A 15,441-nucleotide genomic window follows, 5' to 3' on the forward strand; every position below is an offset into this window, starting at 1 on the left:
TAAATTGTGTTCAAGAAAAGTTTAAAAAGTAGATTTGATTTCTATATCTCCAGCCAAATATTAATGTCAAGGTCCAACATAATTTCAACAACTACCTCTTCTCGGGCTATTACTTCTACTCTGCTCACTCTGTTGATCCGAGGATAGAAGCCCAATTCAAACCGACCTCCTCACAGAAGGGGATTTGTTGGCTTTCCAGGTAGCACTGGTGGTAAAGAATCCACCCGCTGATGCAGGAGACACAAGAGATATGGGTTCGATCCCTGGGTCAGGAAGATAGATCCCCTGGAACAGGAAATGTCAACCCACTCCAGTATTCTTGCCTGGACAATTCCATGGACAGAGGAACCTGGTGGGTTACAGTCCATGAAGCCACAGAGAGTCAATGCGACTGAGGGACTAAGGGTGAACACATAAGCCCAGGGATGAGGTAGCTTTAGGCACGGCCTCCAAGGATGTCACCTGCTCTGGGGACTCTCCCTGCCGGCCTGGCTGTCTTCTTTCATGGTCTCATTGGAAGACAGGCTGTCTCCCTGTAAGGTGGCCGAGTGGCTCCTAGCAACTGCTGGGGGACATCCTAGGCTCTTACTATCTCTGGTAGGGCAAGCTCTCTCTTCCTAGAGGGCCCTAGAATTCCTCTCCTTGGCTCAGAATGGGTCATGTGCCCACCCTGAAACCTCTTGCTGTGGTCAGAGGAATGAGATGCTCTGACTGGCCAGCCCTGGATCACAGAGCCACCCTTACCCAGGGGTTGGGGTCTGCCTCATGCAAACCACATAGCCTAAGACGGGAAGGGAGGCCGATGCTCAAAGAAAGCCTAGGTGCTGAGGTCCACAAACAAAGCAGAACGGAGGCTGGGCTGACAAAACCCGGGGCCACTGTTCCACCACTGGGCCTGCATTTCTCAGGGGAAGTGACTAATTTTGCACGCTCTTGAAGGCTCGGCTCTGCAATAACCTCCTTCCTGATCCGCTGAGTGAGAGCTAATTCCTCTCTGCCTGGACTCGTTTCCCGCCTTGTCACTTTCTCTTTGGTGGTGTAGCTATGAATGTGCGCATAAGGGACGTCCCTCATGGTCCAGTGGCTAAGAAGCTACCTTGCAATGCAGGGGACATGGATTCCATCTCCGTGAGGGGAGATTCTACAGGCCCTGGAACAACTGAGCCAGCGCTGGACGTAACTGCTGAAGCCCACATGCCTGGAGCCCAAGCTCCGTATCAAGGGAAGCCGCCGTCACAAGAAGCCTGCACACCTCAGCAGAGTAGCCTCCACTAGCGACAGCTAGTGAAGACCCCACACACAGCAACAATGACCTAGTGCAGCCAAAAATAAATTCAAACATGTAGAAATTGTGCACGTTTGAGGATTGGAGAGTGGAGAGGGTAGAAGAGTCCTCTTTGGAGATCAGAGGGTTTGGATTCAATTCTCCTATTTGCTCTTCAGTGATTGGATGATCAAGAACCAGATACTTCTATCTAAGCCCTCCTCCTTCTCAGGCCCGTTCTGAGTGTTCAACGTGCTGAACCAGCCCAGCCTGGGTTCAGAGGGCTTTTGATTTCCTTCACACCAGGATCCATCCATGCCCATCGCTGTGATCCTAGCCCTGATCGCAGGTACTGATAAATGTGTGTTGAATGAACAAACTTGTGGATTCCAAAACTCTCAGGGTATACAAGAGTGCCTCCCTTTTCACAGTCCTTGGATTCCAAAGTGAGTACTTTGGGTGAAAAACCATAGCATCAAAGACGCCTAAAAACCTTGAAAATGTGAATTCAGTGTAGGATGCAGAGCGTGTGCTCTTTGCCCCAGGGCAGTGACTCTGACATCCAGTTAGAGTCTAAGAACCGCCAAGCTGGTCAAAGGAAGCGAGTGTTAGTCACTTTGTGTCAGTGTCCGACTCTTTGCCACCCCGTGGACTGTAGCCCGCCAGGCTCCTCTGTCCATGGGATTCTCCAGGCAAGAATACTGGAATGGGTTGCCTTTCCCTTCTCCAGGGGATCTTCTCAACCCAGGTATCAAACCTGGGTCTCCCGCATTGCAGGCAGATTCTTTAATGGTCTGAGCCACCAGGAAGGAGGCAAGAGAAAAGTCTAAATGCAGAGACTCCATCATTCAAATAATGCTGCTCTTAAAGTAACTTTCAGGAGGTAAGAGGGAAAAAAAGAATAAAGAAAATGGTAAATCCCAAATTTCATTTTATTTTCTGTGCCACACGGCATGTGAGATCTTGGTTCCCAGGCCAGGGATCAAACCCACGCCCCCTGCAGTGGTAGCACAGAATCTTAACCACTGGACCACCAGGAAGTCTCAGTCCTGAATTCTAAATTTCCTGCAAGGTTCACTCCATTCTGGCTTAACAGGCATCCTTATCCTGTGACTTTAATATGTGCCGAGAGACTTGTTTATTACAGAGGGAACAAATGGGGTCATCCATGTAAGGGCACGGTGAACAGTGTAGCACAAATTGGGGGTTCAGTGAGTATGACAGAACTGAACCCAAATCTTGCTTGGTGGTCTGACATATAGGCGGCCTCCTGGGTTGTTGCCAAGGAGGTCCTGCCAGCTGCCTGTGTGTCTCGCTGGCTCTCACACTCCTGCCCCAAGACACTGGTCACTGATGCTTAGGTCCTAGAGTCTGGGGTGAAATTAAGTGCCGTGTGATCTAATTCTGCTGCTCCTGCTGCCTCCAGGACGCTGTTGTTGGCAGCAGAATTCAGGCAAGTGAAGTCAGTTTTTCTCTGCATCATGGTTGGCATGACTTCATTAAGACAAATATATAACCTTGACCACCTCCTTCCCCTACAAAAAGTCACCCATCCTTCACATCAAGAGCACTGTGACCTTGTTATCCTATGCACAAGGTTTTGTATTGTTGTGTTTTTGCAGCGCTTTCTGTGTGATTTCTGGGACAGCTGTGCAAGCCCCTGGATGTGACATTAGCTGTAATGTGTCATGACTGCAGAATCTGTGAGGTCCCAATGGTCCCAGACTCCAAAGATGCCTTGGGAGGCAAAGGGGCTTCTGGCTGAGGACTGGTCCCAGCCAGCATTTGGACACTGGCTGTCACTATTAAGGTCCCAGTTCTCCTGACTGCAGGCTCTAAAATGGTGCCTTTTCCTGGGTGACCTCAGCCTGAGGCTGGCACTGGCTCTTCGAGGAATAGCAGGCACCCAGGTTCTCTGTGCTGCCCTGCTGATCAGGAGGTCGGCAGCCTGGGGCTTGGGCTTCTGGCTCTGCATGTAAATCTCTGAGGTCAGGATTTGGGGCAGTCTCTTTGCTGTTTGATCCCTTCAGAGCAGGAACTCACACATCTTTACTCCATCGCTGCTGTGTCTATATCTTTTTCTTCTGCCACCTTCTTAACTCACTCCATATTTTTCCTATTTAAAACTCAGAAGGACAGAGGCCATCAGCTGGGCAGGGTTTTTCACACTGGCGGCCTCATGGGTCACCAGCCAATGGGGGGCGCCCCGTAGGTCAGGCGCCCGTCTCCTGTCTGATCCGTGGCCATCCCTTGCTCGAGCACGCTGGGAAGTGGCTGGCCGCCCCAGCAACCTTGAGTGGGTGGCTTCCTTTGGGAAGTCATGGTCACCATTCACAGGTCACCATGCTGTCTTTCCTGACTCCCCCGTGTCTGCCCTGCTCCTTGTTAAACTTTGACAGGTCAACGTAACTGATTGGTATGTAGGAATCACGTGTTCCTGAAATTACTTGGAGATTTTAAGATACTAGGGGCCAATCCCTCCATCTTCCTGCACGTGAGAAGGCTCTCCAGGAAGGCTGGCATTCACCCAGCAACATCATCTCTTCCATGGTGGTTTCTCCAAATCCCACCCATCATGGCAGGGTCTACTGGAGTCTGACTTTCCTCTCAATCCTGCTTTCTAGCACTATCCATCAGCCCTCAAGAGCCTCTTTTGGAAGAGCCATAAAAATGTAGGGACGTGCAAATGCAGTTCAGATGAGCCATACTGAGAAGTTTTAAGACACAGTCCTCTGGGCAGAGGGCCTTGGTCTGTTTGCACCATGACTTGGTTTCCCCAGATCTGCTTGTCCATCTCATTCATATTTTGTTTTCTCTGTAGTTCCCTTGAACTGTTTCCCAATATGTGTCCTGTGGGACTGTAATTCTATGAATGATTAAACAAGTATTGTAAAGTGAATGGAGATTCTGTGTTCATGTGAATTTGGGGAATACCATGTTAAAGAAAGATAAACAGGTTTTTTTAAGCTGTAGGATTTATTAGAGCCTTTAATATGCAAATACATGCTGTTATTACCCAGAAGATAATGAAGGCTTTCCGTGTTTCCCATACTGGTTTGATTTTGAAATCTTTTCTTTTTTCTTTAACCCAGAAAACAGATCAAAAGGAGTAACACTCTGAGAAATATTCCTCAGATAGAAAGGGAATGCTATCTTTTCTCTTTATTGGATTTGTGAGATTTATATCATTGCTTATTTGTTTGATCATTACTGCTGGATATGGGAGGCCATGCAGGTATCGCTGGATGAAACTCTCTGTCTTCAGAGAGGGTGCCTGCTCATCCTGTTGATCTGCTGGTTGTGAGCTGTGGTTGTTACGGTGCTGGGAGGGCAGCTGCAGACCTCGGAGGGGATGATGTTTAACCTGTGTGTAAACTCTGGGCAGCTTCTCTGAATTGGGTTCCTACTACTACTCCAGAGAACATCATGAAATATGTAAAGCTCCTTCACAGCCTGGGTTTTGTCTTCAAGTATGTTGTACTCTAAGACCCCAGGGAAGGTATGGTTTTAGAGGAGAACTGGTGGGAGTAAAATATTTGATGAGATATTTCTTCTGGGTTTCTCAAGCTCAGCACTGTTGGTGTTTGGAAGGGATCACGCTTGGCTGGGGGAGGGGAGTGAGCCTGCGCATTGCAGGGTTTGGGGTGGCACCCCTGACCTCTTTTCTCTAGATGCCAGAAGCAGATTTCCTCCCCTTTGCCCCACTGAGACAACCAGGAACATCTCCAGACATGCCAAATGTCCTCTCGGGGCAAAACCGTGCCAGCTGAGAACCATTGCTTTAAGGAACCCTTGACCAACAGCTTTCAGTTTATTAGCACACTCTCAGAAGAAGGAGAATGGTGTTGTCCCACTCAGAGTATGAACAGAGATCCTATAAGAGCTACCAACTAATTAAATTTCCTTTGGGGCATTTTCTTAACTCATCTTTAAGTCTCATGTTTCTGTTGAGGTTCTTGGCTGCTAAAGAAGACCCCATTCATAACGGTCTAAACAAAAATGGGAAACTTTTTTTTTGGCTCCTGTAATGGAATAACCCAGCGTAGTGCAAGCCTCAGGCACAGCTGGACCCAGGTGCTTAAGCAATGTTATCAAGAATCAAAACTTTCTCCAACTCTTTGCTCTGACCTCCTCGCTGCTGGCTTCATTCTCAGGGTCTCCCCACGTGGCAATAGATCGCTGGCCCCAGCTCGGGCCACTCCTCACTACAGCAGGTTTGCGGGTAAAGGGAGCTTCTCGTTTCTCAGAGTTTGAATGAGAGCCTGGGTGTGCTTCCCATCGGCCCAGGAGATGTGCTACTCTTATCGGCTACGCCTGATTCACACGCCTGTCCCTGCAGCCTCAGGTGGAGCCAGCCCCAGTTGAACCATTAAGTTGGGAATAAGGAACATATGGTTCCCCATGGGAAAACCAAGACAGTTACCTAAAAAGAGGTCAGTGGATGCTGGTCAGGCAAGCACTTCTATTCCCCCATTAATCATACAGACTATCACAACAGTAGCCAATAATAGCAGCCCCCATCGGTGGTATATGAGCTTCACATCAGATGCTACACTGCATTGTTCCTGATTCCCACAGTATCCTGAGAAGCAGCTCTTATAGCCCATTTTACAGATGGGTAAGTGAAGTCTCAGAGAAGACATGACACAGCTAAAATCACAAAACTGGGCAGCGACCGAGCCACAGGCCTGGGGCGCTGGTCTGCCTTCTGCAGGTCACCCTCCCCAACCCTCTTTTGCTCTACAACAATCTAGAAGGTTTCATGAGATCACTGCAATGATATTTTGGAAGGAGGTGGAGGAATAGTGAAGGGCCACCATCTTTCAGGTCCCTGCCCAACCTATTTAATATTCTCTTGTCAGTTTGTGACAATAATCTCTTAAGGGCCATTCCTGACACAGTAAGACAGGAAATGGTTGATTGGCTTTTTCAGACTTGGCCCTGTTTCACCTGCTTGATCTGTTTTCTTGGCCCACTCCTGCTGTTCTATCTTTATCCCTCTGGGTGCATTATGAATAATAGCTAACATTTCTAGAGGGCTTACCATGTGCTGGGCATTGTGCCAAGGAATTTCCATGACATCATTTCATGTAATTTTCTCAAATACCATCTTAGTAGATGCTACTATTATACCCATTTTACAGATGAGGTAACTGAGACTTGGAAAGGCTAGATCACTTGTCCAAGTTCACCCCACAGCAGATGGGAGAACTGGGGTTTGAACCCAGACAGATTCCATTGCCTTTACCATGACACAAAACTTCAGAAATTGCAAACCCGTGGTCTGAGTCAAATTTGGCTTACAGATATATTTTGTTTGGCCCACGTAGTATTGAAAAAAAAAAAACAAACTTGAATTTGCTGCCAGTGTTTTAAAATTGAGAACCTGCACATTAAAAAACAAAATTTATTCTTTCCTACTTCTCTTGCAAAAAATCAGAAGACTGGCAACGCTAGGGCTGCATTCCCGCCTGATAGAAACTGGCCAGAGCTGCCAGCTCGGTCCCAGCTGGGACCAGCGCCCCAGTCCCCATCTCTCCCTCCTGTCTTCCCCAAACCAAGGCTGAGCATCCTTTGTGAGGGTCCTCCTGTGTCTGCTGTCCTCTGTGCTCCTCATGCTTTCCCTGCGTGGCCTTGGAACGCCTGTGAGCTCGCTGCCTCACTGCCTGTGGAGGTGCCCCTCCCAGCTTCTGACCCCAGTGGCTTTTGGGGTGTGGGGGGCTGGTAGTCCTTCTTGAATTGAGTGGAAGGCTCTCTCACTGGTGAAGGTCTGACTTAGGTACTAGAAGAGTTGGATACAGCCCACTTTTCCTTTCCTCCTCCACCTCAGCCACCGCCCCCCATCTTTGATTTAGTGACCCTCTGAGGCCACTTTCTTGGCAGGGCTTGCCTTGGGTCCACAACTGTTTTTCTCTGCTCCCCTTCGAGCCCCCAACCATTTTCTTCCTAATCCTCCTCAGGAGAACCATCACTTGGATTATCATGAAACCTGAGAGCGCAAGCATGAGGCGCAACCCTTTACAACCGACGGACCATTTCGTCTCTGCGCAGTTCTGTTTGTTTAAACTCTTTGCTGGCAGGACCCCGGCTCCGGAGCAGGGTCCCATGGTGTTCTCAGGCAGATGTGCTGGCTTGCTGCAGGGGCTGCCGGAAGAGCCAGGACAGGCGGGCGGGTGGCTGGGATCCAGGCGGCGGGAGGCGGCGTGGATGCTGTGTGCCTCACAGGTGTGCTCGGGGTGAAAGCCACAGCTCGCGTGCTTTTAGAACTGAGACCCGCGGCCCTAATTCATGCATGAGAATACTGAGGCTCAGAGAGGTAGAGGCACTTGTCCCCTGTCACAGAGCTAGTTAAGAAGGGAAGAGAAAAGAAATATTTTATACTGCAGCATTAGGGCATGCAAAGTTCAGGCAGGTAACCACTGACTGGCTGAGCAACCTTACATGAGTCATGTAACTTCTCTGAACTTCAGCTGGAGCCCGCTCAAGGACTGCGGGCACCTGCAGCTCTCGGCGGCTTTCCTCAGGCACTAAGAGCCAGCGATGCCATCTGCATGGCCCTGCTCTGCCCCTGGGTGGGGGCCTGTTTGCTTTCTCATATTCTAGGAATGCTGTGGCCTGTGCACCCACAGGACGACCTCATACTGGCAACAACCCTTGGGGCTGAAAACAGCTGGGAACCTGTTTTGCAGAGCCAAGTGCTCAAGGAGATGGTGAGTTGCTTTGGCTCATTCAGTCACAAATTCGGCATTTGAATCCGGGGCTGTCTGATTCCAAAGCTTGCCCGGCTAGTTTGTAGTACAGCCTTGAACCTACTGATAACAAGCCACCCATGTTTGCTGAACACTTACAAAAAGGACTTTCAGAGTCCCTTCTTTTTCATGGAGGAAACAGAGAGGCCCAGAGAGGGAAAGTGACTTACCCAAGGTCACACAGCTTAAGAGGTAGAATCAGGATCTGAGCTCAGATTCCTAGTGCTCAACTCACTGCTCCTGTCACCCCAGCCCTGGAAGGCCTTCTGGCCGGGGAAGCCATCACCGGAGCCTGAGGATGACCCGGATGTCCACTGGATGTCATTATTTCTCTACCAAAAGCGAGCTAGGCCTTCTTCTTGTCAGGAAAATAGGACTTCCCCCCTTCCTTGGGCAAGAAAGTAGCATGTGGGACGCTCAGGTGTGGACTCTCTCTCCTTTTGGCTCAAAGGCAGGAGGTGAAGCTGGCTGCTTCCTTTTCTAGGCTAGGGAAGAAGGTCTGTAAAAAACTGAGCCCCTGCCCCCTGCCCCTCAGATAACCGCCGAGGCTGGTCTTCATCCCCTGCAGCCCTTCCCCAAACCTTCAGCCCCTCAGCTGACTGAGTTCCCCCAATTTCTAGAATAAATATTCCTCCCAAACCTTCCTTCCAGAGGGAACAGGCTGCCATCTCTCACCGCCCTCTCTCAGTTCAGAGCCTACTCACTGGGCAGGGATGCCCCGGTGCCGAGGTGGACCCGACAGTCACAGGAGAGGCTCCCGGCCCCGGGGGGCTGTCACTGGCCGCACCATTGTACCCGGTCGAGGTCGGGGCTATGCAGTGAGATCGAGGCAAAGGGGCGTAGGCATTTCTGCGGGAATCTTGATGGTGGGCACGATGTACAGGAGGGTGTTCTTGGCAGAGGCACAGCCTGTCAAAACCAGAGCACATGTGTGAGGAAAGTGGGTATGTGATGGGCCATGAAGTGAAAGGTGGGCAGGGCCGGGAGATGGCAGGGGCTGTCTCAGAGCAGAGCTTCCTCCAGAGAGGCCCAGGGCCCCTGCCTTCAGCCACACTGCCTTAAGACACCACCCCCACCATACACAGACACACACCAGACAGCGGGGCAAGGCCAGCGTTCAGCGCCAGGCAGACCTGGCTCCTTGTCCTTCGATCAACTATTAGCTGATAACCTTGGGAAAGCCGGTTGACCTCTCTAGGCTTTTGTTCTCTCATATGCGGAATGAGAACCACCCAGGAGACAGTGGGATCAGAGGTATGGAAAGTGCTTTGCCAAAAAAAAAAAGTCCAAAAGGGTTATTCCAGTGTGCGTCAAAGAAATACTCTGATAATATTTATCAAAATAATCTCCATGAAACATTTCCAGATTGAAGATCCCAAATGAGGGGAAGATCTGAAAGAAACCATGAGGGGTTATTTCACAATAACCAATGGTTATGGGATGGATTGTGCCCACCTCAAACTCCTACATTAAAGTCCTAACCTCCTGGATCTCAGAACTGGACTGTCCTTAGAGACAGGGCTTCTTAAGAGGTAATTAAGTTAGAATGGAGTCATTAGGACAGGACCTAATCAATCAGACTGATGTCCTTATAAGAAAGGCAATTTGGACACAGAAAGACCCCAGGAATGTGAGGACACAGGGAACAGCATGTGAAGAAAGAGGAAGAAGTTGGCCGTCTGTAAGCCAAGAAGACAGGTCTCAGAAGAAACCATTGCGTCACCTTGATCTTGGGCTTCCAGCCTCCAGAATTGCAAGAAAATACATTGCTGTTATTTAAGTCACCCAGTCTGTGCTATTTTTTTTTTTTTTTTTGCAGCCCTAGCAAACCGATATACCACTGAAACCTCATTTTATATGAGAGAAGAAAAGGAATTTATTCTTTTGTTCAATAAAACTTTATCAGATGCCTCCCATGTTCTTCTAAGCCTGCCCTTAGAAGCTGGAGGAAGTGTACTGAACAAGAGAGGCTTGCAGCAACTTGGTAACTAGGAAGAAAGTGGGTCCAGCACTTTCTCATTGTGTCCCCCTGTCATCTTTACACAAGTCCAGTGTGGAAACAGGGGCTAGAGAGAGAAAAATGACTTTCTAAGAACACACAGCAAATTAGGGAAAAAAAAAAAAAAGATGAAAGCCAGAATCACTTTATTCCAAAGCAGGCATTATTTGCGAGACCCCTTGTGGTCTTCCCAAAACTGAATTTTCCTGTGTTGTTTGTATACCTGTTGTACTAATTAGGATATATTTGGCTGCAGGTGAGTTCAATGATTCCAAGTTAACATCTGGACACTCTCTTTATTTAACAACTTTTTATTGGAGTATAGTTCATTTACGTTGTTGTGTAAGCCTCAGGTGCACGGCTAAGTGAATCAGTTATGTATATGAATAGAGCTACTATTCTTTTTTAAGATTCTTTTCCCTTATAGATGATTACAGAGTATTGAGTAGAGTTAAGGACTCTCTTTATGTTGCCATCTTCCATGTATTTCCTTTAAGAGTCCAATCTTATTTCCTCATAGTCCTAAGATGGCTGCCACAGCTCACAGCATCGTGTCTTTACACATGGTGTTCAAGGCTGAAAATAGGGGCCTTTCACCTATTAGGGAGGAAAGAGTTTTCCCAGAGGCTTAGCAGACATCCCTCTGACCAGCACTGGGTAAACAGGTTCAGCCTTAGTTACAAGTGATGGGAAAATAAGTGTATAACATAGAGGAAAGGAGGTGTCATGGCTTTCTTAGATCCATCATGGGTCCTCTAGGGCTGTGCACACCCTACCAAAACAGGATTCTGTCAGCACGATGAAGTGGGAGGCAGTGGGCAACATCTTCTCTCGGAACCGTCACACTCCAGAAGTGAGGCAGGAAGACCCCCGCAGCGCTTGGAGTGACACTGCTGTCACGGTGTCACTGGTGGGCGGGTGTTGGGGAAGCACGCGGACTGGAGCCGCCCACCGCAGCCAGGCCCAGCGGTAGCCTGTGTGAGCTGTCCTACTAGAGGAGGTCCTAGTGAGGAGCACGGAACTAAAGCCGGAAGTAAGGCCGCACCAACAACCGGAAGTGTGGGAAAGGTCAAAAGGGGACGCCACGTGTCCGACCACCTCCCACAGTCCTCCTCGCTGGCATCCATCTTGGCTGAGCCATGCATGCGCCACCAGGAAGGACCCTGAGTCAGGATGATCAGCCAAAGACAGCCTGGAAACTAAACCCACCACCATAAAACCCAAGACTGCGAGCCCGCGGGGAGCAGTTCTCCTGGGCGCCCTCCTCTGCTGCTCTCTGCCTGGCGACGCTGCCCGGTAAGGTCTCCTGCTTTGTCAGCACGTGCGTCTCTGAGTGCTAGACGAGAGCCCACTCCCAGGCCCTGGAAGGGGTCTGCCTTCCTGCCACCGATGGAGGTGAACACCTGAGGATGGGCATCCTCAGTGCTAAGGGAGGGAATGGCCCGGCAGTCTTGGGCAGCAGGAGGTGCTCCATGCCCTCTCAGGGGCCCGGTCCCCGCCCAGGGAGGTACCCCGTGCCACCTCAGCAGGTGTCTGTTCTGAGAGGGGAAGAGCCAGCGCAAAGACGATGCAGCCGCAGTTACAGAGCCCACGGCCCTGTCACCCTCCGTCCTTCAAGCCCACAGTGCCCCGAGGCATTCCTTCTGCAGCCTAGTTCCAGTAAAAATGTTGTCTCTGCCGAGGTTTGAACATGCTTTCTGTTGTTGGAAAATGAAAACTATGCAAGCCCGATATGTTTCTCTTTCTGCCTGAGCTGCCCGAAGCTGGAGCCAAATGTGTCGCCCAAGTGCTGGGGGCCTTGCTCCCTGGTTTCTCAAGCCCAGGTTTGACTTCCTCTAGGGGGCGCTGTTCAAGGTCGCCTGCCTGGGTCAGAACCTGTGGGCGCTTCCAGGGCCAGTCCCAGGCGTATGGGGCTCAAATGCTGGGTAAACTTTGTGGGGTGGGGAGGCGGAGGAGGCACAAGGCTTCCAACCTGCCCAGGTATCTTCTGAGGCGCTGCCTGCTCTGATCTTAGAAGAGACCAAGTAGGGATGAGGATAGATTCCATCTGAGCTGAAACCAAACATTTTGGCTATCTTCACGACCACTGAATCACCAAATCCACCGTATTTTTCCACTTTCAAGTTGTTTCTGGGCTGCTGTGGCGACACACCCTTCCTGGGTTTAATGGCTTCACGGTCAGGCGGTGGGGAGGAGGTGCTGTTTACTTTTCGCAGGGAAAATAGTGGTTAACGGTGTGGTGGGTGGACCTGGTTAGTAATCAGGTGATTTATCCATGAAGGTTCTTCGGGTTGTCCTGGTGGTTTGCACTTGAACTTGGGCTGAATGAAGTAGGGGGAAGAGGGTGGTGGCTTGGAGGAACAGGCTGGGGTTGCTCGGAGGTGAGCCCTTGCAGGGGCAGGTGGGGATTTGTACAGACTGCTGATCGAGGTGGGATGCTGGTCTACTCACTGTTGCCGATGGAGTCTTTTGCTCTGTGTGTGGGCACTTGCTTGCTCACTCACTCATTTCTGCATTCGGGTTTTGACATTCAGAGCACCTTCTCTGTGCTGGGGAAACAGCAAGCCTACAGAGCGCCAGGGGTCCAGTGTGTTGGACAGATGTTCCCTCCTTCAGAGGCTCCGTGGGGGAAACGGACAGATCATTCACAACAGGGATATGTTTAAACAACAGGAGGTAATGTAATCAAGCTGCTTAGGCTTCTCCATGTAGCAGATACTGTTCCAAGTATCTTTCATGTCTTAACTCATTCATTTCTGTCACCAGTTCTGGGAGCTAGGTCCTGAGAAAATGGAGGCACACAAATGTAAATTAACTTAGCCAAGGTCACATAGCAAACAGATTTGCACCTCAGCAATCTGTCCAATCTTTTACCATCATCCTATCCAGCTCTGGGGATATTCCCAGGTGGCTCAGACAGCAAAGAATCTGCTTGCAGTGCCAGAGACCCAGTTTGATCCCTGGGTTGGGAAGATCCCCTGGAGAAGGGCATGACAACCCACTCCGGTACTCTTGCCTGGAGAATTCCATGGAAAGAGGAGCCTGGTGGAAATACAATCCATGGGGTCACAAAGAGTTGGACACGACTGAGTGACTGTCACTTTCACTAATCGGGATACATCAGTAGACAAAACATGTAACTTGGGAATCCAGCTCTGCTTTGGAAATGAAGTGGGTCTGCTTAAAAAGGGGAAGGATTCCCAGAGAGGGTGATTTTTAAAATCTGGGTCTTGAGGATGGAGTGAGGATGTTTTGAGATAGAGGAAGTGGCAACACAAGGCCCCCAAAGTCGAGGGTGCCTATCAAGCGCTCTGGTGTGTCCGGAGAGGTGCCTCCTAAGGGAGCAAATGGGAAAGGCAGGCAGGGAAAGATAATGGCGCTTATTGAAGGAGGAGAGGAGGATGGTCAGGTCAGATGTGAAGAAAGCGCTCAGGCAGCTCAGGCGAGGGTGGATTGTGGGTGGGGGTCGGTTGGAGTCGATGCCTGCTGTTTTGGCACCTCCTGCCATAGCACTCTTCTCCGCCTTGCCTTCACCGTCCCCAGCGGGGTGCCCCCTCCCCCTGCTCTCAGGCCAAGTGGTTTGGCTAGACTTGAGGGGTGGGCAGAAGATTCAGGTCTGACCAGGCAGCCTCTTCCGTCTCCCTGGCCACAGGGAGGGTACACGTGATGCCAGTCCAGGCCAGTGCGGTTCCATGCTGGGTTTTGTCTTGTTTGTTTGTTATTTTAGATCTGCTGGGGAGAGAGATTCTTTCAGGCTGTGGAGCTGGGAATGTAAACCTGGAGCTGCAGAGGCCCTCCTGCCGGCATGTGAGAGGATTCCACCGGGGAAGAGTTGTATTTAGCTTGCTAGAGCTGTCATAACCAAGTACCATAGACTGGGTGGCTTTTTGTTGTTTCTCAGTCAGTCGGGTCCGACTCTTTGGAACCCCATGGACTATAGCACGTCCGGCTTCCCTATCCCGCATCATCTCCCAGAGTTTGCCCAACTTTGGGTGGCTTTAGACAAAAGAAATGCAGAGAGAGACTGAGTCCTCCCTTGTTTGAGGTCTGGATCCAGCTATGCCTGTAACTGCACTGATACTATCCTGGACTGTTGAGTTTCATGAACCAAGAAATACCTAACCCTCATCCCCCTCCTTTGTTTTCCTAAACTTGTTGAATTGATTTTCTATTACTTTTTGTTAATTCCTGAGTAATACACAAGGGGGACCAGCAAGTAAACTATGAAGATAGTCTACCATTAATTAAATTACAACTTGCAAGGAGGGTGCTTATATTTGCACCCATTCCATTATCTAGAGGTAGTAAATACAGAAATACAATGAGGTGAGTAGGCATCAGCCTCCTCCTAGTTAGGCAGGAATTCACCTTGTCTCCAAAGCCGTGTAGGACAGAGCTGGGTTAAGCTCCTTTACCACCAGCATTCCTAATGTGTAGAGTAGGCTGTGGTGCTGGCAGGTGAAAACAAAGTAGTTTGGGTTTAAAGGCTTTCAAGAAGGGAAGAAATCATTTTAAAAAGTCCTTGATGAAGCTGTGAAGAATGAGCCTGACTGTCTCTTCACAGGATGCTCAGACAGGAACTGAAAGGAGCAGCAAATTTCAGGTGGAGGCCACTTCTGGGTTTGGCTTCCTGAACCCTCATGGTGTGGACTGAACCAGGCAGGAGGGGCTGTGGCTGAGTCAGGCCCCATCAGCCATTCAAAACATGAGGAGAAAGGAATATAAAAAAGGTGAGGACCAGTTCAGCATTTTTTCTTTTTGACCCTGGAGCGGATGCCCTGGCTTTCCCGTGGTTTCTGTCTCTCCCATTCTCATTACAGCTGAGTCAAGCTTGGAGTCTCCTTCCGTGAAGGCGGGTTTTTGAGGCACCTGCCATGTACTAGTCCTTGGCCTTCTCCAGGGATGCTCAGAGGGGTTCTTGCTGGCAGCAAGATGAGGGCACCACAGCCTGTGGATTCATAAATACCAGGATTTACTTGGGGCTGTGGGTCCAGTCAACCTGGTGACTTGTAGGGAGTGACTTCTCTTAACTCAGCCTCCTTTATCCTCATCACGGGCAAGATGGCGCCAGATAATCTGTCCTGCACGGCCTTCTCATGAAGCATGAGTGAAACCAACTAGTGCTAAAGGGAGGGGCTCTGGAGACTGCGTTTGATTCTTAGTTTGGTTGTGGGCTAAGCTGAGTGATCTTGCACATGTCACTTACCCTCTCTGAGCCTCAGTTTCCTAATCTATAAATTGGGCATAACAGTACTACTTACCTCATGGGGTGAGCATGAACCCTGACTGAGAGAAAGCACGTGAACTTCATGAGGGCAGGGTTGTTGTTGTTTCATCATTTTATTTTATTTTGATCCCCACTGCAGTTCTTGGGACATAAGGTCACTAAATAAATGGGAGCGATGGTTATTGTTGTTACATCCATGGTT

Source organism: Muntiacus reevesi, chromosome 14, assembly GCF_963930625.1.
Source record: "Muntiacus reevesi chromosome 14, mMunRee1.1, whole genome shotgun sequence".
NCBI classification, from domain to species: domain Eukaryota; kingdom Metazoa; phylum Chordata; class Mammalia; order Artiodactyla; family Cervidae; genus Muntiacus; species Muntiacus reevesi.